The sequence below is a fragment of the Lissotriton helveticus genome, chromosome 3_1 (genome assembly GCF_964261635.1).
Source record: "Lissotriton helveticus chromosome 3_1, aLisHel1.1, whole genome shotgun sequence".
NCBI classification, from domain to species: Eukaryota; Metazoa; Chordata; class Amphibia; order Caudata; family Salamandridae; genus Lissotriton; species Lissotriton helveticus.
The window spans coordinates 1905380918-1905407505 of NC_136061.1; positions in this window are offsets into that span (position 1 = coordinate 1905380918).

Below are 26588 nucleotides of genomic sequence, written 5' to 3' on the forward strand. Positions count from 1 at the left end.
CAGCAGCGCAAAACTCTAATTTCTGAGGCCAGGCACAGCCACTTTGCATGGCTTTGCATAGCCTCATAGATAAGGAGTAAGACAAAGCAGCGCAATTCGCTGTGGTAGATCACTGACAGAATATCGACTACAAAAACATAGAGGAAAAAACTATTGAGGTAAAAATATAGAAAGCAAAAATATCGACTCCCTATACTTAAACAGGTAAGTACAAAAAATCTCCCCAAAAATATCTATGTAAAAAATATAGTTGTACAGAATATCGATTTTCATATATATATATATTTTGTAAAATTCTGTATATATATTGTATAGATATTTGCTCTTTCTTATGAAATTGAGCTGTTTGATTAATAGTATTGTGTTGACCGGTCAAAACATTGCTTGATCTTTGTGCATTATAATTTTGGGTTATTTACCATTTCAAGATGGCGCCCATATATCTTAGTTTATAGTCCATTGTTTGTTTCAATGGGTCTTGCTTTATCTCGCTTCCGCCTTGCCGCCGCCAGCTGACACTGACAAAGGCAAAAGCTGAAACGCGTTTGTTTATTTGATTCCCTGCGCAATAAACTTTGCTAAAAAGAAGTTAACCTGCTGCGAGTGCTTTTTCGGGAGGGTTTGGAACCACGGAGCTCGAGACATATGAAACGGCACGCCGCCGTTTGAAAAAGCACCCACTCGGCTGAGTGCGGTCTCCAAGTGGCGAGTTTGGAGCAGCGAGAACTAGAAAAGGAGAACGCACCGCCAGGAGAAGTCGACATCACCCGGACTGGTCCTGAGGGTCACGGACTGCTGCAGCGGCTCAACCCGGACGGGCTGTGTGAGGTAGGAGATACCCGACTTCCTCCGAGATTCTGTGGCACGTTTGAAGCAGGCAGCGCAATACAAATCTGTTCAGCGACACAGCGCGCCGTGAGGCGGCAAGTGGCATTTTTGGGGGACGTCCGGGGCCGCAGGCACGAGACACCTCACAGGGATTAGACACAGCCCATTCTGTACTCAAAAATAAATACCAACTGTTGGAGAGACTATATGAGCGAGAAACGCGGAAGTGGTGGGAGGCCACTTCGCTGCAACACTACGTGGAGGTTAAGAGGGTCCCACGCGGTCTCCGCATCTACACAATTCCGGCATATGAGAATCCGGACCCTGAATTGCTAGGCCAATGGGCCGAATATATAGCGCATTCATGCGAGGGAATGCTCTTACTGCTCATTAAGTTTGCCTGGAAAGATAGGGAGCGAGCATTACAAGATATTGATGCACTGGAGAAAGAGATCGTAGAACTGACGGACCAAGAGCAACTAGACAAGGAAAAGGAGCTCATGAAAAAAAGACTCACGAGTTATGAGAAAAAAATACAATTGAGAAAACAACAAAAGTTTGAACGCGATGCTCGCGACTACGAACAAGGAAGGATATTAACATTCGCACGAAAATACGATGCGCCCCGTCGAGATTTGAGGGCGAGACAACAGAAACCACCTGTATCCAGAGACACCTCCGAATCTGAAGCCACTAGCGCGGAGCAATCTGAAGAGGAGAGAACAGGTGCAGAGCAAGGAACCAGAGCAAGACGCGAGTCGCCTTCTTTTCGCGAGGAATGCGATTTAATCCACCAGACCTGGCTGAGGAATGGAAAAAAGCGTCCCCCGGACCAATCCTCATTTGCAAGCGGAGACGCATCACAAGGCGCGGAGGGAGGAGACAGAGGGCGAGGCACCAGAAGGTTGAGGAGTCGGCAGACCAAGGCCAAGAAGAACTAAACGAAAATTTGAATATAATCAATTTATCACCACGAGTTCTCACAGAAAATGAAGAGAGTGTCCTGAAACTAGGACTTACATTCTGTCCAACAGGCCGTTATGAATATGCACAGACTCGGATAGACCTGTTCCTATTTGTTCGAAAATTAAAACTTTGGAAGTATTTCAAACAAAAAGCTTTGAGAGATAACGTGACCCCATCAAGGGTGGAAGGTACAACTGAAACCATTTCAACAGAGATGAATATTAACGATCTCGAGAGCATGGCTGTACTAGAGGATCTGCTAGAAGAAAGTGGCTCCCAGTCTATATCACCTATGAATGTGACGGAAAGAGGTATCACCTTAGGTATAAGCCAAGTAGGGGAACAGAGTACCTTCAGGCCGACCTCTCGCTTCCTCCCCCAGACACCGACTGATGCCATGGACATTTTCTCTGAAGCGGTCATTCAAGACTTACGAAACTTGTCTAGACTCGAAGAAGATCAAAAAGGAAAAATTAGGTGGAACCTCTCATTCCAACAGAGAGAGGCCATCACCAACCTTGAACAGGACGACTCAATAGTAATCAAGCCGTCGGACAAGGGCGGCAACGTTGTTATTCAGAGTCGAGTTAATTACTGCAAGGAAGCGCTTCGTCAGTTACAGGACAGAAACAATTACATGCCAGCGACTGAGAAGGAATACTTGGATAGTATCCATGGCTATCACTCTCTTATAGACAAATGGTACGGAAAAGGCATACTGGGAAGGGAAGAGTATATCTTTCTACAAAACAAACAGCCCAGGCTTCCAAGCTTCTACCATCTCCCGAAAATACACAAAGACTCCACAGCACCACCAGGGAGGCCGATTGTGTCATCCATAGGAGGATTGACCGAAAGGATGTCGAGATTTATTGACTCTTTTCTGGCTCCATGGGTAGCTCAGTTGAGCTCATATACCAAAGACACGAAGGACTTCCTCAGGCAGATACAGGACGTGGAGTGGGAAGAGGATTTTATAATGATAACCATGGACATTTCAAGTCTCTATACGAGCATCAGTCATCAAGATGGTATTGCAGCCACAAAGACTTTTTTGAATCTACGCCCGGCACGTCACCTGGAGCACAGCAAAATGCTTTTGGAATTTATGTCCTTTTGCCTAATGAATAACATTTTTGTCTTTCAGAACCAACGATACAGACAAATTAGGGAGACTGCCATGGGTACCTGCTTCGCCCCCAGCTACGCGAATTTATTCGTGGGCTGGTGGGAGAAGCAGGTAGCCTGGGCTGATGACAAAACTGATTTTGTTGAGAGAATAATATGCTGGAGAAGGTACATTGATGACCTTTTCCTGATTTGGAGAGGGTCAGAGTCTTCTGCTTTAGAGTATATACATATACTCAATCAGAACAATTTGAACCTGCATTTTACACATCTTATTAGCAAATCTGAAGTAAATTTCCTAGACCTCCGGGTTTTTGTGGAATCTGGCGTAATTCAAACTGCCCTCTTCAGAAAGGAGACGGCGGGTAACTCTGTACTCCACGGGCGGAGCAGCCACCCGGCCTCCCTAATCAAGAGTATCCCCTACGGGGAGCTGTTGAGGATCAAGCGCAACAGCTCACTGAACAGGGACTTTACGGAAGCCGCAGGCAGAAGCATATCACGCTTCAAAGTACGCGGCTACTCCGGTAAAACACTCCAACTAGCTGAACACAAGGTGAAAACCATTGACAGGCAAACTCTGCTGACTGACAAAAAGACAGTAACCCCTAGAGGTGGGAGTGGTATCATTAGGCTGATAACGAACTATTCGGTGGCAGCGAATAAAGTTCGAGCCATCATGTCCAAAAACTGGGGCATTTTGAGATCCGACCCCGTAATAGGGAAGGACCTACAAAGACACCCCATGATCACCTTTAGAAGGATAAGGTCACTTAAAGACAGGTTGGTCACAAGTCACCTGGAGAAAGAGAAGCCTAAGGGTGATTTACGTGCCATGCATGGGTCATACCCGTGTGGGAAATGCAAGGCATGCAATAACAGCCAGAGAGTACTGTCATATGTGGTTCCACACAGAAAGAGTAAGATTAGGATCAGCAAGTTTATTACTTGCTCGACTACATTTGTAGTTTACTGTCTAACATGCCCCTGCGGACTTAGATACGTGGGTAGCACGACAAAGGCAGTTAAATTACGTGTTTTGGAACATCAAAGGGCCATCGCTAACAGAGATGAGAGCTACCCGATGGCCCGACATTTTGCCTTGTGTCACACTAGTGATAGGAACCTCCTAAGCTACTTCAGCCTAGACTGTGTCCCACAGAGTATAAGGGGCGGGGATCTGAAAATGAAATTAAGGCGACTTGAGTCCAGATACATTGTGGACCTGCAGACAAAATCACCCGGAGGCCTTAATGCAGGAGAGGAACTCTTATCACACCTTTGAGTTACAGTATTTGATAATGATGGATTGGAATTGGACTGTGTCTTCCCTGAGAATAAGTTGTTTAGTTTTTGAAATTAACTTGGAATTTCTGTTGGTGGAGGGGCTATTAAATATAGTAGTAGATCATGACATTAGGTATTTAGTAAGAGTACACATAAGGATGCATGTCATCAATGGTACACAGCATTTCTGTTAATTAAATGTTAGTTTTAGGCTATATGGTATTATTCAGCCTAGATATGTCCCTTCCCCTTTGAGAACCTGTAATGATTTATTGCAATGAGGGTCAGGTCGACCCATATAGATTGGATTGCTTATATACAAGATGAATTAGCCCATCCAGGGCTTAATTTTGTAAAATTCTGTATATATATTGTATAGATATTTGCTCTTTCTTATGAAATAGAGCTGTTTGATTAATAGTATTGTGTTGACCGGTCAAAACATTGCTTGATCTTTGTGCATTATAATTTTGGGTTATTTACCATTTCAAGATGGCGCCCATATATCTTAGTTTATAGTCCATTGTTTGTTTCAATGGGTCTTGCTTTATCTCGCTTCCGCCTTGCCGCCGCCAGCTGACACTGACGAAGGCAAAAGCTGAAACGCGTTTGTTTATTTGATTCCCTGCGCAATAAACTTTGCTAAAAAGAAGTTAACCTGCTGCGAGTGCTTTTTCGGGAGGGTTTGGAACCACGGAGCTCGAGATAATATATATATATATATATATATATATATATATATATATATATAATAAGTATGAAATATATTAAATAATAACTTTTTTTAAATAAATTAGATTTGATATCCATTTTAACAAATATAATAAATTAACTTAATTAAGCACATACATAATAAAATATATATATGAGTGCCCACATAGACACAGCGAACACAGTAATTATTCTTACTAACATGGAGCTCTCATCAGAAGAAGAAAGGACCCTTTCACTAGACCTCAAGTTCTGCACGAAAAACTATTTTTACTATGCTCAAACTAGAGTGGACCTTCTTCAATTTGTGAGAAAACTCAAACTGTAAGTAAGGGATATGGCCCTTTTACAAGACCTTGTCAATACGGAAGACACAGTAAATCCAGAAACGATAATGGAATTCGCCATAACATCAGGCCTAGAAGTATCCAGTACTACTAAGACACCATTCAAACCCAGATCTACATTCATGCCCATGATTCCCAAGGATGGCTTGGATATTTTTGCAGAAAATGTCCCCAAAGATCTCAAGGAACCGGCATACAAGAGTAGCAGAGAGTTTGTGAGCAGTTATCGTACCAAAATGACAAAGTACAATGAGTTAATCGACAAAATCAAACAGAGACAAGATGTGGTAGTGCGTTGGTCTGACAAGGGGGGAAATGTTCTCCTCTGGCCTTTGGAACAGTACAACACAGAAGCCCACAAACAACTATCAGACAAAGAATGTTACAGTCATGTGAGCCCGAACATAATAGTAGGAATCAAAGAAAGATTTCACAAAGCTCTCTATGACTGGAAAAGTGCTGGTTTACTCACAAAACAAGAGTTTATCTTAAATGTGACTATCCCGTACTACCCCAACTTTACCTAATCCCCAAAAACCACAAGAACCCAGGGCCGCAGTACCGGGTTGATGAAACGCTCCTCTCTGCGCCTAGCCGTTTGTTAACAGAACCTCGCTTCCTGGAGCGTTTGATCAACCCGGTACTGCGGCCCTGGTTACCTCGCCCGTTGGACATTTTACAATGCATTGTTCGGCTGGGAGTGAGAGCCTTCTACTACTTCCAATCATGCCGTGAAGAGTCCGCCCCTTACTCATTCTGTGGACTGGTTCCTTTTTACGTGTGAGGGACTCATACTGTATCGCCCGGCTAGGATCGCCTTTACTCAATAACGCTCTTATCTCCTCTCTGAGTGGACCGGGACAGGTACCTTATCATGCATTGCCCTTTATGAACTGACCGGTACAGGTACCTTGTCATGCATTGCCCTTTATTAACTGACCGGTACAGGTACCTTATCATGCATTGCCCTTTATGAACTATCGGGATCCTTGGCTTAATCTCAGGACCGCTGCACATTTTGACTACTGCATGAGCCCTCACTGGTATCATATGGCCACCCTTTGGGATGAAAGACTTGTCTTCGTGCGTACCCAATTGACTATTGGTGAGCTGTTATACCACATATCCGGTGGTTGCTCCACTATGTTCAGATGGCACCTCATACATCTACAAATGTGTTTTCGATCAGAAGAAGGAATCATGTGTTTTTTTTGTTCCGAAACGCGCTTATGCGTTTGTTTTGTTTAGTTTCATGTGCATCGTCAATTTATTGTATTTTTGCATTCTGTGTTGTTTTTTGCATTTTGAGTCATTGTTATGTATATATTGTTTTTGTATATGTAGAGTTCCTCATTTACCTTGTCCCTTTAATATGGGCCTCTACCTATGTATTGACAGCACTTATCCGAGACATGAAATAACTTTTAAATGTATATATTTGTGATCTGAATGTTTTGATACTAACAAAATATGAATAAATGAAAAAATTGAGAGGTTCATCGCCTGCTCCAGGCTGCATGAGAGAGGATGTGGCCCTGCTAGAGCCAGGGACTTGGAGTGGAGGAGAGGACAAGAGGGGATGCAATGTGGTGCAGGTGCGTGCCTCCATGTGCCACGAGATTGAGGCCTTTTACAGGAGGAGCTGGGGCGAGGTTTGCAGGAGGCATCTGCACTCCTCATGGGGCCAGGCCGTGTGAATTCAGGACAGCACATGGCAGCTACGGCTTAAGAAAAAGAGGCTGGCCAGCTTGTAGTAGGAAACTAATCCATCAGGGTGCTTGACCTGCACCTCCTAAAAGCTGTAAGTGGTAAATTGGCTAACGCTGGATGGTGGGGTAGTAACGATTACACCCTCCTGCCCCTCAGTTGACAGGGACTGTAGGGAATCTTGATCATAGTTAAGAGCATTCCAACTAATCATAAGCAGGGACAAGCCCATCACAGCAAGCGAAAACGAAACAATTTGCTGCCAGTATGAGGAACATAAGACACGTTATACATAGTAGTTGCATCGGTACCCTTGCCCCACAACCCTCCACCCAAATAATACACAGACAAGTATGTTTGGGAATAAAAAGTTGCAGGTTTATTTGTGATACAAATAACAGAGCGGGTTAACTGACAGGCGACCCCTCCACCCCGCAACCCCTTGTTGCAGGGCGCCTGAAGTAGAGCCAAAGAAGCAGACACTAGTGGCCCTGGCCACGTGTCGACCGGGGAGGCAAGCCTCCCCCCGGTGGACCTATCGTCCACCTGCCCCGCCCACCTCTGAACAAGGGAGAGTCAACTCACACCTTGCCCAGCTAGGAGGGGCGTTATTAGCAAACCCCCGGTTGCTCAGGTTACAACCGCCCTAAGGACTAACGGGGTGCCGTTGAACCAAGTCCCCAAGAAGGGCCCCTTGGCTATGTATGACTCAGTATGGTGCCTCTCGCACTGTGGCTTCAGGTCCTGTTCCTGCGCCTGTCCTGTATGGGGGTCGCCTTGTAACTCCTCCTGCAACCTGGAAGACAAAGACATCATTACTATTCCCCCCTCCCCACTTCCCCCCTTCCATCGGGTGAGCGGTAGGGAGGGGAGTGAATTTGCGGGCCTCGCGTCCGGCGTCGTGGGGGGAAGTGAGGGAGCGGAGGGGGCTCGGGGCCTGAGACTGGGCTGGCGGGGACAGCCGGGAGCGACCAACGGGGACAAGGAGCAGCGGCAAAGAGGGCGCCAAGGAGGACGTGCGCCCCATATAGTCAGCAAAGAAAGGGGGGTGGCCTGTATGTCCGGCCCCGCCCACCCACCCTCCCCAAGGCGGGCCTGCGGTTCCCTGCGCACTACTACGGGGTTTTCCCTCCTATGGGGTCCCCTGCAGGGACCGCGGGCCTCCCGCATAGTAGTTGCATCGGTACCCTTGCCCCACAACCCTCCACCCAAATAATACACAGACAAGTATGTTTGGGAATAAAAAGTTGCAGGTTTATTTGTGATACAAATAACAGAGCGGGTTAACTGACAGGCGACCCCTCCACCCCGCAACCCCTTGTTGCAGGGCGCCTGAAGTAGAGCCAAAGAAGCAGACACTAGTGGCCCTGGCCACGTGTCGACCGGGGAGGCAAGCCTCCCCCCGGTGGACCTATCGTCCACCTGCCCCGCCCACCTCTGAACAAGGGAGAGTCAACTCACACCTTGCCCAGCTAGGAGGGGCGTTATTAGCAAACCCCCGGTTGCTCTTGTTACAACCGCCCTAAGGACTAACGGGGTGCCTTTGAACCAAGTCCCCAAGAAGGGCCCCTTGGCTATGTATGACTCAGTATGGTGCCTCTCGCACTGTGGCTTCAGGTCCTGTTCCTGCGCCTGTCCTGTATGGGGGTCGCCTTCCCTTTTTCCACAGCCCTGGGCGTGGCACCCGCTGCGCCCAGAGCCCCCACTACGTAGCCTTTAGTTCCCTCTCTATCTACGTCCGGCTCTTTCTAGCGCTTCCCCCAATTCTAAGAGGAAAATCGACATCCCCACTTAGTTACTTTAGTTAGCTTTTTATCCGCATCCGGATGTTTGTAGTGCTTCCCAGTTGCGCATGGATGCGTGTAAGCGCATGCGAGCAACCTCCCGTGTTCCTGGTAGCTCGCCCCTTTCCATATGGGGCCAGGAGTCATTCCAGACCATCAGAGGCACGTGATCCCAGTTCACTGCTCAGTGCGCTGAGTCCGGTGCGCGGCAGCGGTCTACCCTCTTTCACCGGCATGCCTCAACTTAAATTTGAAAGGGGGCTGAAGCTAAGACAAGGGCATTGGGACGGAGGTGGTGGGGCACACCGCCTGTCCAGTTATAACTGGCCCTGGTATGTTTCCTAACCCAAAGCCCTTGAAGCATGAAAACGGCCTTCTAAATTGCTGACACCCATGTCAAGCCAAAACTCTCCAGGTTGCATGGGGCCTCGCTGTATCATCTCATCTCTGCTGCGGATAACCATCTGTGCTAAGAGCCTTGATGATTGGATATCAAGGTCGTCCCCCTGTCCCACTTGGTTGCATGAACTCATTGCAAGAAGCTCACCGCCTACTTAACTGGAGAACTCCAACGTCAACTGCAGTCCGTTTATTTCTTCTAACTAGCCAGCGTCTGTGGCGCCCTAAGTCTGCGGCAACCCTTCGTTGCACAGGTTTGCAACCGCCCTAAGGACACCTGTCCCGCAGCTCTCCTAATGATGAGTCCCTTGAGGGTGCTGCTCTGCCTGCACGGGGGCAATAGCTCAATCACCCAGGAGCTCTGGCAGGGTTGGGCTACCAACATCCTATAGCTTAACTAGTTTACTGTTTACCTGAGCATCCCGTCAGGGCTAATGTAAGTTGGTGGTTGTTCCCCCAATTGGCACGCAGGTAAAGTATTATGTGCTCTCACCCTGTCCTCCAGGTGTGATCTAGGGCAGCAAGGCTATGAAACCCATAGTTGACTTTGAGCTTAGAGGTAATTCGCCTCAATTATCGCATGGAAGCTGTCTGGGATGCTGGGGTGGTTCTATGTGAACCGGGGGGTGTGCTTTCTGTTGTATTGACCAGGACCGTGTCCTGCCTCTAGCATTCTGGGTAAATCTTATAATAAATCTGTTATCCGTCAGCGCGCCAAGTGATAGGACCTTCCTGTGCGAATTACTAGAGGAAACTGAATCTGTTGTGTCTTTTGCGTTGCTTTCGCTTTAACGGAAGTTTACCCCCAGATCATATAGATGTCTTCTGGTCTATATTGTTTGCAGATCAGGGCACCGTGAGGTGTGCCCGCAAAATCTGGCATGACTACCGCGACTCTGTTAGGCTGTTAATACTGCGTCGCTCTTAGTAACGGTGACACTACCAGGATCCCTGCAATTTGGCCCGGTAAACCCGGAGATCTTTACATTCCCAGACATAACGTTGGGAGTGCCTTAATTCACCCAAGTTCACTGTTGATAACCGTTTGGCAGAGAAAGAGTCGAGCATGTCTACATCAACGCTCACGAATAGAGTCAGTATACGTGGACCCTTGCATGGACGGAATAACTTATATACCATGCCGGCTGCTGATGCCCATTATAATGCATCACAACATATGACCGAAAGCGGAAACACCATTATATATAACTTAGCTAAAGCAAGTGTAGAAGTATACACAGCATAAAAGGGATGATCACTATTCTAAAATAAATTGCTTATAAACCCGCCCTTGTCAATTTACCACTGCACAGCACTACAACTAACAGATGCAACTGTTAAACGGCCCGATGAACTCAGTTCATCAGCATCGCTATGATGAAGGTACAGGCAGGTGCTGCAGGGATTTCAACTGTACGGTGATACTGCCTACCTGGGAGCCGAAGATGGTCATTATGTAATGTAACTTACTGACTGCATCCGAGGCAAAGTAACGTGCGACAGGAAGGGAAGTTCTGAAGTGTTCAATTACTTAATTCAATAGGAATAACATAAGGCAATGCGCACGTGTGATGACACGGCAGCCCTAAGTCTAATACGAGGACCAGGGAAGAAATGTAGATTGTGGGGGGATCTACAACCCAGTTTTGAGTCACAAAGATATACCCCTCAATGTCGGTGGTGGAGTCTAACTCCTCGAGGTGCAGCGGAGTACACATCTCCGGCCTGTGGCGGCGTCTCCGCAAAGGCATGGGAGCGCTCCCCCCATGGCTGGCAGTAACTGACAATAACCCAATGACATCACCTGCTGCTGCAACTTGGCAGGCAGGCGGGGCAGGGCAGCTCACAGATGAGATGAGGAGAAGTCATTCGCCCTCTCCACGGGGTGGGGAACCCATCCAGGCTCCTACTGCGTGTTCGAGCCCCGAATAAGCACAAAGGTATTGTAGCATTGCGAGTGGCGATGAGGTACCAGGTGCTTCCTGCTTCCTGTTCGGGCTAAGACAGATGACAGAGGAAGGCGCGAGGGAGACGCGGCTATAAGGGTAGTTTGCTGTTCACAGCAGTGCAAGGACTTCCATGTGCAAGCCCTTGAGCGAGAGTAGAGGGCGCACCTCGTGCCAGCCCCAACCCCATCTCATGTCCACGCGCTATCTCATGCAGTAAACTATGACGTCGCGACTGGAGAACAGCCTGGAGCAGCCGCATCACTGCTGTTCGGGAAATTTAGAAACATTTCTCATATATTTGGAAGTGTGCCACCGTCAGTTGTGAAGCGCCAATATTACTTTAACTAACAAGATGTGCATTAAAACCCAAAGGCACCCGCACATTAATCGGTACTATTCCCCAGCCCGTTCGACGTTATGATATTTGAAAATTGGAATAAACGGCCCGAAAGTGCATTACCGCATTCTTATTTGCCACTGTAGACCTCCTATGGAGACCTAACGCCTAAACGGCTTCAAGGTCATTGCATTTCTTGAAGCACGTGCGTCCAACCCGGGGGGTTTTCCGACTGGGTGCATGCAATTCAAGCAGCGGACCTCGTCCACCGCGAGAATCAAAACACCGCTCAAGTTCCGCTGTGGGTCCTCTGAGGACACGTGGAAACTACTGAGATAAATTATGCGTTCATTCCAATCTGTAATGAGATTCCATCTTGTCTATGGGCAGGATGTGCAGGTATAGTTAAATACAATCTTTATAGCTAGCAAAGTCCAGAGTGGATTCCTACTCTGACGGGCCTAATTAAAAGTATCTGTTTTGAGGAGCTCGTTCCATAACGTCTCCCTCTGCAAACATGAATGGCCGCACCAGCCGATCCCTTGATACATTATGTAATATTGTACATCTTTGCAGCCCAGAAGAAGTCGAGGGGTGCTTCCCAGGACGAACGTGTGTTGAATGGCAAACTTTCCGGCTTAAAGAGGAACACTCAATTACAACTGCACTTTCTTTGCATAATATATGCCCTCTTGAGTTCTGTGAAAATTTATGTATCATGTCGCCATAAGCACTGTAATTTCCGTGTGCATGGCTTGCAGTGGCAGTAGTTGCCCATGAATATGTAAGGCCAGATGAAGTAATGTGTCCTTCCTGATAGCAGGAGATGTTAGGGGCCTGATCTGCCTAGACCATTGAGTCTCTTTAAAGTTAACCAGGGGTTGCAGTACTACCCCCACTGATGAAGTCAATTTGGTACATTCAGGAGGTGAAGCTGCTACCCCCAGTCTACTCTTTCGTTCTACCTGCACCGCTCCTGATATCCGTGGTCTCGGGGCTTGATCCCAATGGATATCATTCTTTGAAGATGCCTGTTCGAGGCCTATGTTAGCATCCAAGTCTTAATAGCAGTGAGCAGCAACTTGTGTATTTGGCTGATCATGGTATTATAGTTGACATAATACATAATGTATGCATGCTACTAACTTCTTTAAAAGCAATTTCGCCAATCTTGAGGACCAACAACACATTCCCATTGGGTAAATGAGAAACCACTCCAGTCTCGCTCACTTATACACCGACATTTGAGCCTGAGTTTACCAACTGGAGTTGGCTGTGCTCGAACTCCCAACCTTTCAGTTAGTAACCGACGCTGAAACGACGGCGTCACAGAGGCTGAAAATTACGCCAATAGAAATTAATCTCCTTTCTCAATCCCCTTTCTCGTGTGAGTTCAAACGGGCCCTGCAATTGACGCCTCTAAAAGTGAAACTCCGGGGTTTTTGGTCGCATGTTTGCCATGAACCTTTGCATTTGCCTCGGTATGTATTCCAGTGGTTACGACACTTTCCACTGTAAGCGTTAAAAGTTGATTCACTGTCTATGTTGCAACCTAAATTCTTATCATGTAAATCCCCCTCTTATTCGCGTGTCCTCTTGATGCGCAACCTAAATTGATCGTCGCAAGGCTAATAACAGCTCCCGAAACTTCTCGCCCCCTCGTGACCACGAAGGGTGCAACGACCTGAACTAATCCGAGGCTAAATGGGGGAGGAGGCTCAGTCCCCCGATACAGTCGCAGCCAGGACACCGGGGGGTGGCACCAAAGGGGGCCTTATCTTTAAATGCGCGTTGGTGGCCCAGCCAGCTCAGCGCTCTTCCACGTCTTCAAGTAAACATGGATCCTTAGCCTGCCGCACAGGCGTGTTGGGGGGGGTCGCCGAGCCCACGAGGAAGGGCTACGGCATGGATGCCAGGGAATGCGGGCACAGTGCTGTCAGGATGTAAGCAGCCGCTGCCTGCGGTCCCCAACCTTGCCCTCCCCCACCCTTGTCCTGCTCCTCTACCTCTAACAGACACACCCTCCAGTAGCAGGCATGTGCAAAGCAAAATTGCACGCCCACTGCTTGCGGCGTGTTGATGTTAAACAGCTGCATGTGTATAGTTACCACGGAATTGTTGTCAGTTTATCGACCTCAGGAGGATGAAAGTGAATTGGCCCTGCCGCAATTCGAAGCGGTGAACCAAATTCGTGGAGTGGAGGTAGAAGCAGTCCAGGGAGAACTAGGGGGTGGCGGTCATCTAAGGGGCTGGGACTCGTATCTGGCTTGTCCGGAGCGAGGCTGTGCTACCTGGAGCCTGATGCCCCTTGACCAGATGGTGCCCCTGACCAGATGACCACAGTCAGACCAGCGCGGTCCCATCTCCAGCCCCACGCTGATTGCTGACCACCGCGAATCCACAGAGACGCACACAGCTGCCCATCTGACCCCCCCGCCCCCGGCACACCGAGGGTGCCATTTGCGAAGTGCCGAGACGCCCCGCCCCTCCCCCTGAGTGGGAGCAGAGACTGCGGCAACCCCAGCGAGGAGCAGCAGTAGCCGGAGCTGTCCCAGCAGTGAGAGTCAGGACACGGACCTCACCAACGTTTGGCTTTACTTTTGCTGCCTTTCCCCCGGCACACCGAGGGTGCCATTTGCGAAGCGCCGAGACGCCCCGCCCCTCCTCCTGAGTGGGAGCAGAGACTGAGGCAACACTAGCGAGGAGCAGCAGCAGCAGGAGCTGCACCAGCCCATGCACACAACCCCCGCTTGGCCAGGCGCACTGCAGCGCCGCTGTTTGCCCCGACCACGCTGCTAAAAAAGGGGAGGGGGTTGCCTCACCGCCCGTGACCCCCCGACGATGCTGGCCCTTCAAATGCGGCCGGCGGACCCCACGCGGAGATCAGCGCATATGTAAATCGCCCCCGTTGATCAAGTCGACAAATTTGGCGGCGGTTTGCGACCCATTGTCTTTGCAGCCAGTGGCGGGTAATTCATCGAGGCCACTCTACCCTTCTCGTCGCGCGCATCACCCCCACCATATTTATGTTGATGGCTTGATGGCGGCGGCGGGACCCAGACGGTAAAATCAGCCAATTTGGCGGCCGTTTGCAAGACCATTGTATATGCAGCCAGTGGCGGGTAATTCATCGAGGCCACTCTACCCTTCTCGTCGCGCGCATCACCACCACCATATTTTCGTTGATGGCTTGATGGCGGCGGCGGGACCCAGACGGCAGATAACCCCTCCATCGCGCGCATCACCACGACCCAGGCCACAGAGAACTCCCACAAACAATGGCGATCGGCCATCATTGAAATTGATGACGGCGGCGGAGCACATACGGCGAGCAGCATGAGGCCCGCGTGATCTAACTGCAGTTCGCCCTGTACTGTTGCAGCGGGGCAAATGTACATGCGCCTCACCAACACCAATCTGATTTCGGTGACGGAGGCGGGCCCCACGCGGTGATTTTGGTGGCGGGCCCCACGCGGCGGAGCATACGGCCCCCCCCGACGACCCTCCGCCACTTAGAACTCGCAACAACAAATGCGACCGGCCACAAAGTGGGATCTGAACCCACGCCTCCAGAGTAAACCATGCCCCGAACGCAGCGCCTTAGACCACTCGGCCAAGTCCAGCGCTTGTGCCTTGAGCGGCACCCGTGCACTGCTGCAATACATTTAATGGGAGAGAGCCGGCACCTTTAAGGATCAAAAAGGTACTCTAAATAGGGAGTACCTGCACTTCTATAGGTCCATTTAAAGCAATAGTCTCCGGCACAGAATGAAAACGAACCAGCCGCATACCAACGGCCTTTAGAGACAAATTGGCATTGCCATAATGTGGGAAACCCCGTAAAAAACGCACATTAACGACAGGGAGGAGAATTAATGGACGTAAGAAGAGTTGGACCCCCGGGGCACCGCTCGGTAGTGCTTCTAGGTAATGCTCGTCAAGCTTTGATGACAGTAATTGCGGCTCAGCGCCACTCCTGAAAACCTGTTTCTTTTGTGCACCGCCTCTTGAACCCGAAAAGGGCGCGTGAAGCACAGGGTGCGGCCTGGGGAGGTGGCGGGGTGCTGGCCCAGAGAGCGGCGCCTTTACCCGGCCCGGGGGGGGGATGTGGTACTGGCGCGCATTACAGGAGCTCCCAAGGCCAAGCCTGGTTCCTACAGTCAGCACCCATAAACCGCCCGGCCTGGGGGGGGGGAGGTGCGACGAACTGCCAGGCACCCAATAATTATACATTTAATACCACTTTAGACTAAGCGATTACCCGCCCCGCCGCTGGAGCCCGTTGCCTTAGGCCTTATTACCCCACGTGTCTTCTTTACCGCGGGGTGGTAAAAGGACCATTATCCGCGCATATTGGAGCGCTGCCCTTACATTTACATTACCGCCTTAAATTTACTCAAATAAAGCGTCACGTAATGGCCAGTGGCGGCGGACCCACACGCCGATCCCCGCCACAGCCCCCGTCTTCCGGATGGACACACCACACTTAGCGGCGCCACCATTTATTTCCCCCGTATAACACCCTGCGCCTTCCCCCCCCTCCCAAAGCATTCAAGACGCCGACTCGGCACACACAACCACTTGGATCCTGGGCTCCCCCATGGTACAACCACGCAGCCCGTCGACCCGGATATTCCGGGGACTGGGCTCGGGGGGGAGGCCTAAAATGATCCCTTACCTCCAAACGGAGTGAATTTGCGGGCCTCGCGTCCGGCGTCGTGGGGGGAAGTGAGGGAGCGGAGGGGGCTCGGGGCCTGAGACTGGGCTGGCGGGGACAGCCGGGAGTGACCAACGGGGACAAGGAGCAGCGGCAAAGAGGGCGCCAAGGAGGACGTGCGCCCCATATAGTCAGCAAAGAAAGGGGGGTGGCCTGTATGTCCGGCCCCGCCCACCCACCCTCCCCAAGGCGGGCCTGAGGTTCCCTGCGCACTACTATGGGGTTTTCCCTCCTATGGGGTCCCCTGCAGGGACCGCGGGCCTCCCCCAATGTTGAGACTCTAGAAACGTTGCAGGAACCAGCTCGTCAATACTGGAAGCCACAGATAAATCAAGAAATGGGTTGGAACATAAAATAGAGACTATATCAATAGAATTGAATCTTTTCCGTAAAGTAAGTAAATACACAAGTAAATAAACAAAGTAAATGAATGGTTCCTGTGAACGGATAAAAAAGTTAAGGACATGAAAACAGAGATCAAGGGATTAAGGGAGACAGTGGAGACCCAAGTGTACCTGATACCGCTGCATGATTTTAAGCTGGAAGACACTGAAGGCAGGTTGCGCTTGTTGGAAAATAGACCTCCTCCTGCTCTTTTTGCTGAATTTTTTTGTTGGCCATAGGACTCTGAGAACTTTACTACAGCTAATCAGTGCTTAAGTGCATATGCTCTCTCCTCGAAACATGGTATAATTAATTTACTTCCTTTTTGGCATACTTGATTTACGTGTAAGTCCCTTGTAACGTGGTATACCATATACCCAGGGCCTGTACTTCAAATGCTACTAGCATGCTGCAGCACTCTTTGTGCCACTCACGGAATTAGGCTTTCTAACCTATCTCAGGGCTGCCACTGCAGTGCGTGTGAGTGCAGTTTACTGCTACTTCGACTTGCCATTTAAAACGACTTGCCAAGCCTTGAACTTATATCACAAAGAAGTCGACCCTAAGGTAGGCCCTAAGTAATCCTAAGGGCAAGGTGGCAAGTAAGTAAAAGGTAGGACATGTACCTGTAGGTTTTGCATGTCCTGGTAGTGACAAACAGCCTATTTTGTTTTTTACTACTGTGAGGCCTAATCCTCTCATAGGGTAGCATTGGGAATTCCTTAATAATCTTTTACGCTGTCACAGGATGCAGGACCTGGCAATACAGGGGAGGAGGAACAAGAGATCATTGGGGAGGAGGATAATCTGAATGTAAATTCAAATGGAGGTTTACCACTTCTTGGGGTGGGGGAAGGAACGACCTGCAGGAACCAATAGTGGTTCCCCCAGCCAGGTGTAGTGTCTCCTCCAGAAACCTATCCCCAGAGGAGCTAGCACACAGGAGGGAAGGATCCTGAGACTAGATATGGCTAAGTTGGAGCCATAGCAAAAACTTGCTTTGACTGAGAAAAGGCAGGCTGTAAAAGAGAAAAGAAGAGCCTTGGAGCAAAGGAAGATGTCCCATGAGCTTAGTCTCAGAGAGCTAAACACAAGAGCCCTACAAGTGGGGTCCAGCAACAGTAATGGTGGAGGAATACCTGCAGTGTCTTAACTCAAGTCAAATGTCAAGATACCCAAGGATCAGGTGCATAGCTATGTAGAGGTGGATGATGTTGACAAGTGGTTTGCAGCCTATGAAGTGGCTCTAAGCCTGCACAAAGTCCCAGAGGAGTTCTGGGGGTGGTATTATATGGAGGTAGATGCCCACAGTGGGGAGGGACAGTCTTACACTAGAGATGAATGACCAGACATGTTACACTGCTAATAAAACCAATTTTGATCAGTAAGTTTGAGTTACCACATGAGAAATACCAACAGAGATTCAGGCCTAGTCGCAAACTATCCACACAGAGCTGAGTTGGCTGCATATAATATGCTGGTAAGGCACTGAAGGGCTAGAAGAGGGTCAGCAAAGTAGATGATTATTCAGAGTTGTACAACTAAATTGTAATTTGTTACTGAGGAGCGCGAAGTGGATAGTAAACTTTCTTACTCCAGGAAGCTTGTTCAGGAGGCGGATCTCTGAGTCAACACCAGAGTGTCTACAAGAGTACCTGGGGTGACCCCAAAAAGGGTGGTTCAGGTTCCTCCAAACAGAGTGAGGGGGAGATCTGGAGAGATCCACCTTCGGCTGACCCAGGACCACCTCGCCTTCAGGAGGCAACTCAAGACCTGGCTGTTCGAGCAGTAGCGAACCCCTTCCCCCAAGCGCCTTGAGACCCTCCCGGGTGAGTAGCGCGCTATACAAGTACTGTGATTGATTGATTGATTGAAATAAGGGCAAAAGAAAGTGTTCCCATGGCCCTTCCAAGAAGAGAGAGTGAGATTCTGGTGGGCATTGGCCCCAGGGGCCTCATTTCCAACCCGCTGCTTTAATTGTTCTCAATTAGGAGACAAGCAGTGGGAGTCTGTGCACAGAAACCACCCACTGGTGGGAACCCTACAGGGGTGGCCAGTGTGGCTTTAGGGGGAAGTAGTTCCCAGGGGCAAGTCATAGAAAATGCCATGATCTTCTTCAGCTAGGAGATAGACTCAGAGGGTACGTTGGTGGTCCCTGGGGGTGGGAGTCGTCACTTCCACCAGGTGGGAGTGCATGGGATCACACCCACTTCTCTGATGGTTACTGGGGTTAGCAGGACCATGGCTGTGGAAGAGCTAGTCTCCCCAGGGCAGTACACCGGTGACTCTAGCCCATGGGCAGGACTTTTTCCACCCTATGGCCCTGGTGTCCCTGGTGTCCCTAGAGTGAGGTCGGGAGCTGACCCAGAGAAGGGTCATAACTTTCCCCAGATGCCAATTGTCTGTATTCTGGGAAATAAGTTGTCCCCCAGTGTCAGGAAAAATGGGAGGAGCGGTCGCCACAAGCAAACTGATAGTTCAGCTTCCTGGGGGTACCACTCCCAAAAGGAGTGTACAGAACCCCAGATGAAGGAGCAGAGGGAGAGGGAGGAAGGACTCACCCCTGACTCCTGTTGAGCCCAAGTGTACAGACGCTGGGTTGGAGAACCAGTTGTAGGATACAAGCCCTGAAGTGGTGATAGGTGGAGTGGAAAAAGCATGCAAGGCACTTGGGGCTCTGCCCCCATTCTGAGAAACTCCAGAGGACCAAGACCCCTGGATGGTCTGGGACTTGGCTGTTGAAACTGACAGGTATCAGTGGCCTCTGTTTCTTGTTGTCCTTATGACTGAGTTTTCCTTGAGTTGGGGACAGAAGTCAGACCCCAGGGGTGGAATGGAATGCATCACTTTTTTGGACATGGTGGTACTGTCTACCTACTGAGATGCATCTGTGAACAAAATAGTATAGTAAGTAAAAGTAAAAGTAAAAATGCATTTATAAAGCGCGTAAATCACCCGAAGGTCTCAGAGCGCTTGTAGATCCTCCAGACAGAAACACAAAACAGGAACTGTAGGCTGAAGCTAAAAAAGCCAGGTTTTAAGATGTCTACGGAACCTCAAGTTTAGATGGGTCCACAGGTAAGGAGTAGGATTCCCATGGGTTAGCTGAGTGGCCCCATGGAGCCTAGACAGAGGGATCCAGCTGGGTTCAGAGAGGTTTAGAACTGGCAAGTACCTCTACAGTATAGCATCAAGGTATTGATTAGGGTATCCTTGTTTTAGGCTGGGGGAGACATACAGGTGGTAACAATATGGGTTCTTGGCCCACGACTCTCAGCAGCCAAGGGGAATTTATCCCTCAACCAGTAGTGTGCTAGAAGGCCTGTTTGATGAGTGGTTGAGAAAGGGGGTGGGACCTCCAAAAAGATCTCAGCAATCCCACTGTGAGGTACTTACTGGTGGCAGCAATAGGGTTTCTTGAACCCTCAACAGCAAAGGGGACTTCATCCCCACATGAGTAGTGTGCCAGGAGGAGTGTTTGCAGAGTGGTTGAGAAAGGAGGGGAGGCTTGTGATGAGGTCTCAGAAATCCCACTGTGGGAGACTTACTGGTGGTAGCAATAGGGTTTCTTGGCCCCAACAAACCCCTGCTAGGACTTCTTCCCCCAACCAGTACTGCGCCAGGAGGCTTGTTTGCAGCGTGGCTGAGAAAGGGAGCGGGCCTCCAATGAGCTCTGAGCAGTGCCGCTGTGGGGGACTTACTGGTGGCAACAAATGGGGTTTCCTGCCCCTAAACGACCCTCAGCAGCAAAGGAGACTTCATCCTCCGACCAGTTGTGCACCAGGAGGCACATTTGCAGAGTGGTTGAGAAAGGGGCAGGGATTCAGACAAAGTCACAGAATTCCTGCTGTGGGGGACTAACTGGTGACAACAGTAGGGGTTCTTGGCCTTCAACAACCCACAGCAGTCAAAGGGTATTCGTTCCCCAACCAGTAGTGTGCCAGGAGGTGCATTTGCCGAGGGGTTGAGAAAGGAGGCGGGGTCTCTGACGAGGTCTTAGCAATCCAGCCGTGGGTAGCATACTGGTGGTAACAATAGGGGTTCTTGGCTTCCAATGACTCTCAAAAGCCACGGGGGCGTCATCCTCCAACAAGTAGTGCACAAGGAGGCACATGTGCAGAGTGGTTGAGAAAGGGGGCAGGTCCTCTGATGAAGTCTCAGCAATCCCATTGTGCAGAACTAAGTGGGGGTAACAATAGGATTTTTTGTCCCCCCAATGGCCCTCAGCTGCCAAGGGGACTTCATCCCCCGACTAGTAGTGTGCCAGGAGGCGCATTTGCAGAGTGGTTGAGAAAGGGGGCGGGGCCTCCATGAGGTCTCTGCAATTTTGTTGCTGGGCACTTAATGGTGGTAATAATAGAGGTTCTTGCCCCCAGCAACCCTCAACATCCAAGGAGGCTTCATCCCCCAACCAGTAGGGTGTCAGGAGGTGGGTTTCCTAAGTGGTTGTAAAAAGGAGTCAGGCCTCCGATGAGGTCTCAGCAATCCTGCTTTGTGGGACTAACTGGTGGCAACAATAGGGGTTCTTTGCCCCACAAGGACCCTCAGCAGCTAAGGAGAGTTCCTCCCCCAACCAGTAGTGTGCAAGGAGGTGCATTTGCCGAGTGGTTGAAAAAGGGCGCGGGGCCTTCGAGGTCTCAGCAATCACGATTAGTCAACCAGAAACCCCATTTCTAACAATGCTGGAACAATATCTGGTTTGTAGGCTTCAAAGAACGAGCAGCAGAATAGTCTGCAGGACAATTCTCCAAACATTAGAGCAGGGATAGCTTCGAACCTGAAAGACTCTCAGCATTTTTTGTAATTGAGCAAGCACATAGAGCCCTGGCTCCTCTGTCGACTCCTGGATTCCACCCCGCTCCCCACTGGGCTATCATTGTAATTGTGCCCTACTACAGAGACAGGGACAGTATCCTGCAGCATGCTGAAAGAATGGCAGATCTGAATACGATTGTGAGACATTCAAGATCTTGAATCTGTTTAGGTGTATCCTTCTCCCTCCATTAGAATGCATAAGGGATTGTTTTATATCGCAAAGGCATACAAAGACAACTGTCATTTAACCCCTCCCATGCTCATGACGAGCTCAACTCGTCATGAGCCACGGTGCTCTGGTGCTCATGACGAGCTGAGCTCGTCATGGCCCGTGGAACGCTCGCACGCTGGGCTAATTCCCCTGCTGTGCTGAGCGTTCCATTAAACGGGCGTGGTCGTGACGAGCTCAGCTCGTCATGAGCACCGGAGCACCGTAGCTCATGACGAGCTGAGCTCGTCATGAGCATGGGGGCGCTGTGCGCGCCCCCGCCCCCCAGCACAGCAGGGGAATAGCCCCAGCAGCCAAGGGGTTAATTTATTAAGTCATACATGTATTAAAACAGAAAGAATTCCCTTTTCGCACTGCAACATGTTTTTAATGGTTTTGAAAGCTCTTGATTGTATGCCTGACCCTGTCATGGCACACTATAGGATGTTATTTTGCACACCGATCCAGTAGGGCCCCAAGATGGCCATTCATGATCAAGTGCCTTAGACTAGGGTCGTCCTGATCAGCAAACATCATTTTATTCATGTCCTGCAGCCATTACCCTTAGAAAGGCCACAGATATCGATGTGACTCATTGAGTAGCACAGCATTCTTAGTTGTATCGCAATGTCTTTCATTAGTACGCTCTCTAAGTATGGAATCCCTGGCCAGCAGCAGGAGATCCAGCCTTAAACTCCTTTGCTAGAGATCAATTCTTCCAACTTTCCCAGCTCCACCACACTTGTAACTCCATTTCACTCTACCCACTCTCTTCACGTTATCACTTCTCCCCCTTTCTCCCCCTTCCTCCCACCTCCCTTCCCTTCCCATACCCCCACCGCCACCCCTCATCCCTTCCCCTCACCCCTCTTACTTTCCCTCGATCTCTTGTCTTCTGTTGATTTTTCCAAAATCATTCCCAATGCTTCTCTCATACTAGTTTGCTCGCACCAACATCTTGGCACGCACACACCCACCATCCATGTTGCAGAGGCTGGACTACCACCACCATCTTGATGCACACACACACACACTATCCATGTCGCTAAGGCTGGACTACCACCACCATCTTGGTGCACCCCCACACACCATCCGTGTCGCTGAGGCTGGACTTCCACCATCATCTTGGTGCACACACACCCACCATCCATGTCGCTGAGGCTGCACTAGCACCAACATCTTGGTGCACACACACACACACCATCCATGTCGCTGAGGCCGGACTTCCACCACCATCTTGGTGCACACACACCCACCTACCTTGTCGCTGAGGCTGCACTAGCACCAACATCTTGGTGCACACACACACACACACCATCCATGTCGCTGAGGCTGGACTTCCACCACCATCTTGGTGCACACACACCCACCATCCATGTCGCTGAAGCTGCACTAGCATCAACATCTTGGTGCACACACATACCATCCATGTCGGTGAGGCTGGACTTCCACCACCATCTTGGTGCAGACACCATCCATGTTGCTGAGGCTGGACTTCCACCACCCTCTTGGTGCACACACACACACCATACATGTCGCTGAGGCTGCACTAGCACCAACTTCTTGGTGCACACACCATTCATGTCGCTGAGGCTGCATTAGCACCAACATCTTGGTGCAAACACACACACACCATCCATGTCGCTGAGGCTATACTTCCACCACCATCTTGGTGCACACACACCCACCATCCATGTCGCTGAAGCTGCACTAGCATCAACATCTTGGTGCACACACATACCATCCATGTCGGTGAGGCTGGACTTCCACCACCATCTTGGTGCAGACACCATCCATGTTGCTGAGGCTGGACTTCCACCACCCTCTTGGTGCACACACACACACCATACATGTCGCTGAGGCTGCACTAGCACCAACTTCTTGGTGCACACACCATTCATGTCGCTGAGGCTGCATTAGCACCAACATCTTGGTGCAAACACACACACACCATCCATGTCGCTGAGGCTATACTTCCACCACCATCTTGGTGCACACACACCCACCATCCATGTCGCTGAGGCTGCACTAGCACCAACGTCTTGGTGCACACACCCACCATCCATGTCGCTGAGGCTGCACTAGCACCAACATCTTGGTGCACACACCATCCATGTCGCTGAGGCTGCATTAGCACCAACATCTTGGTGCACACACAAACACCATCCATGTCGCTGAGGCTGAACTTTCACCACCATCTTGGTGCACACACACACACCATCCAAGTCGCTGAGGCTGCACTAGCACCAACATCTTGGTGCACACACACACCCACGATCCATGTCGCTGAGGCTGCCCTAGCACCAACATCTTGGCATGCACACACACCATCCATGTCGCTGAGGCTGGACTTCCACCTCTATCCTGGTTCACACACACACACCATCCATGTCGCTGAGGCTGCACTAGCACCAACATCTTGGAGCATGCATAGTTTTGATTAGTTAAGCCATAAGAGAAGCATTGTTCGGTCTACCGTCTTTCCCTGTTTGTGAAGGGTCGTGGTATGAAGATATTATGCAGAAATGAACTGATCCCACTGTACATTATATCTGCATACCCTCAGACATGTGCAACTCACTCTTACATTCTGGCAGTATGAAAACCACCTGTATTGTGTATGTACAGCAAAATAAAAAGCCCTTCTGTTAAAACTGGATGTGAATTGACAGTCTTTAATGTGCCATTGCATGCAAACATCACTTGTGACTTGTACATGCCTGTCTTCGCCTTTTTTATCACATTAAAGCCAGACCTATTGACTTTGCTAATGCTTGATTACCTGGCGACCATCATCCATGTAACCTTTCCCCAATGTGATGAGACAACGGGTCCCGGAAGTGAGCCTGCCTTGGCTGCTCCTGCAGACAGTGGATTAAGTGCAGTATCTCTGACGTGGCCGAGCACAGCACCTTCCATCAAGCCATGAGTCCTTAGTTTGCATGAACAAACATGCATCAATTAATAAAGAAAACAGTGGAAAGAGACAAATCTACACTTCAGCGCGCATCATAAGGCCTGCCTGCTCTGCCAAACCCTTACTGTGTGTAAGTATGTGCACCCGGTGCTTTTAGCAAATATTGATCTTACTCCTGACTGAGGCCAGTAATCCCAATGTGCACTTAAACAGGGATTTACACTTGGATCAGGATTCCATGCAGTGCAAAAATAGCGTGCATTATACCAGTACACTCATCTCCAGGTCAAACCTGGTGGAATGTGTGCATACCAAATACAGGGATCGTTTTGAGTTTTGCAGCGTGGAATACAAGAAAACATGCTTAGTTACCATATTACCCCCCAGACCTGTGGAACTCATAATAATACTGTAATACTTCACCTTGCACCCAGGGAACCCTGCCCTATCGGTAATACCACTTGCGATATTACTGCATCATTTGGCAACAGTCAGTAGAATGAGGGTAATAGGTCTATTGCACAAGACATTATAATTCTTCCTACTTTGATACTAGGCATGTTGCTTAGTGATGGTGATTTGGGGACGGGTAGCCTCAATGCAATAAAGAAAACAGGCATTGGCAAAGCCAAGAGGTATGACTTTGTCCAACAGCCTTTTGGCAATTATTGTTTTTTCATGGTTTTTGCTAAATGTTTTTGTTCTGGAAGCTTCCAGGCGTTTGTTAGTCTAAAAAGGAATTGTCTGAAGGCAAAAAAACATGTTTTTTTGTTTAAAAAAAACACACATTACAATACTGCTCTCTGGCACTAAATGGAACTACTTTGTGTGTGGATATGATCCCTTTGAAAGGGCAATACTCTGTAACTCATAGTGAAGTCAGCCAATGGTTGAAGTGGGGGCTGATGCATCCTCTCTTGATGCATGTTTGAGTGGGTTTGAGAAAAACGTGATTGCCGCAACTACACACAAATGAAAGAAGTGTGGCTGAAAACCCTTAAAAATGTCATACTTTTTGGCTGCCAGCCTATTGCCTGTAAGAAAGAAAGCAAGAAACACACAGACAACCAAAGGAGAAGAAAGAAAGAAAGAAGGAAGAAAGAAGAAAGAAAGTAAAAAGAAAGATAGAAAGCAAGAAAGAATAGAAGAAAGAGAGTAAAGAAGGAAGAAAGAATGAAGGTAAGAAAGACAAGAAGGAAAGAAGGCAAAAAAGAAAGGGTAGAAAGAAGTACAAGAAAAAGATTGAAAGTAGGCAAGAATGAAAGCAAAAACAAAAGAATAAAGGGAGGAAGAAAGGAAAAAAAGAAAGAACGAAGGATGGATGGACGGAAAGAAAGGAAAGAAGGAAAGAAAAATGATAGAAAGATGGATAGAAAAATGTAAAGGAAGGCAGTAAAGAATGTATGAAGGAAAAAAGGAAGGAAAGAAGGTAAAAAGATGGAAAGAAGGAAAGAAAGCAGGAAATAAAGAAGTTTGGAGAGAAGAAACGAAAGAAAGAAAGAGGAAAAGAAAAAGAAAAACGAAAGGAAAAAAGGGAAAGAAAGAAAATGAAAAGGAAATAAAGAAAGCAAGAAAGAAGGAAAGAAAGAAAGAAGGCAGGAAAGAAGGAAATACATTTAAAAAGTGTTGTAAGTGCTGCAAATTAGAATATGATAAATTGAGTTCAAAGTAAACATGTTCTGAAGAATTGTGCACCTATAAATTCACATTATGTTGATTTGTATAGTGCACTAATCACCTGAGAGGGTTTCCAGGCACTTGGGCAGGTGTGTAGGTGTAAGGTCCCCGCTGTGCTTATACGAAGAGCCAGGTCTTCTGCTTCTTGCAGAACTCATGAAGTGAGGAGGAGGCTTTGATGTGTTGAAGGAGGTTGTTCCATGTCTTGGGTCCGATGTAGGAGAATAAGCGACCTCACATTTTGCTTTTGCCGATGCAGGCAGTGTGAGTGAGAGGGAGGAAGAATGTAGGTGTCTGGTGAGTTGGTGAAAGTAGAAGAGGCTATTCAGGCCCTGAGTTGTGTAGGGCGTTGTATGTGTGAGGGAGAACTGTGAATTGGCTATGGATAGGGAGCCAGTGAAGCTTCCTTAGGTGTAGTGTAATGTGG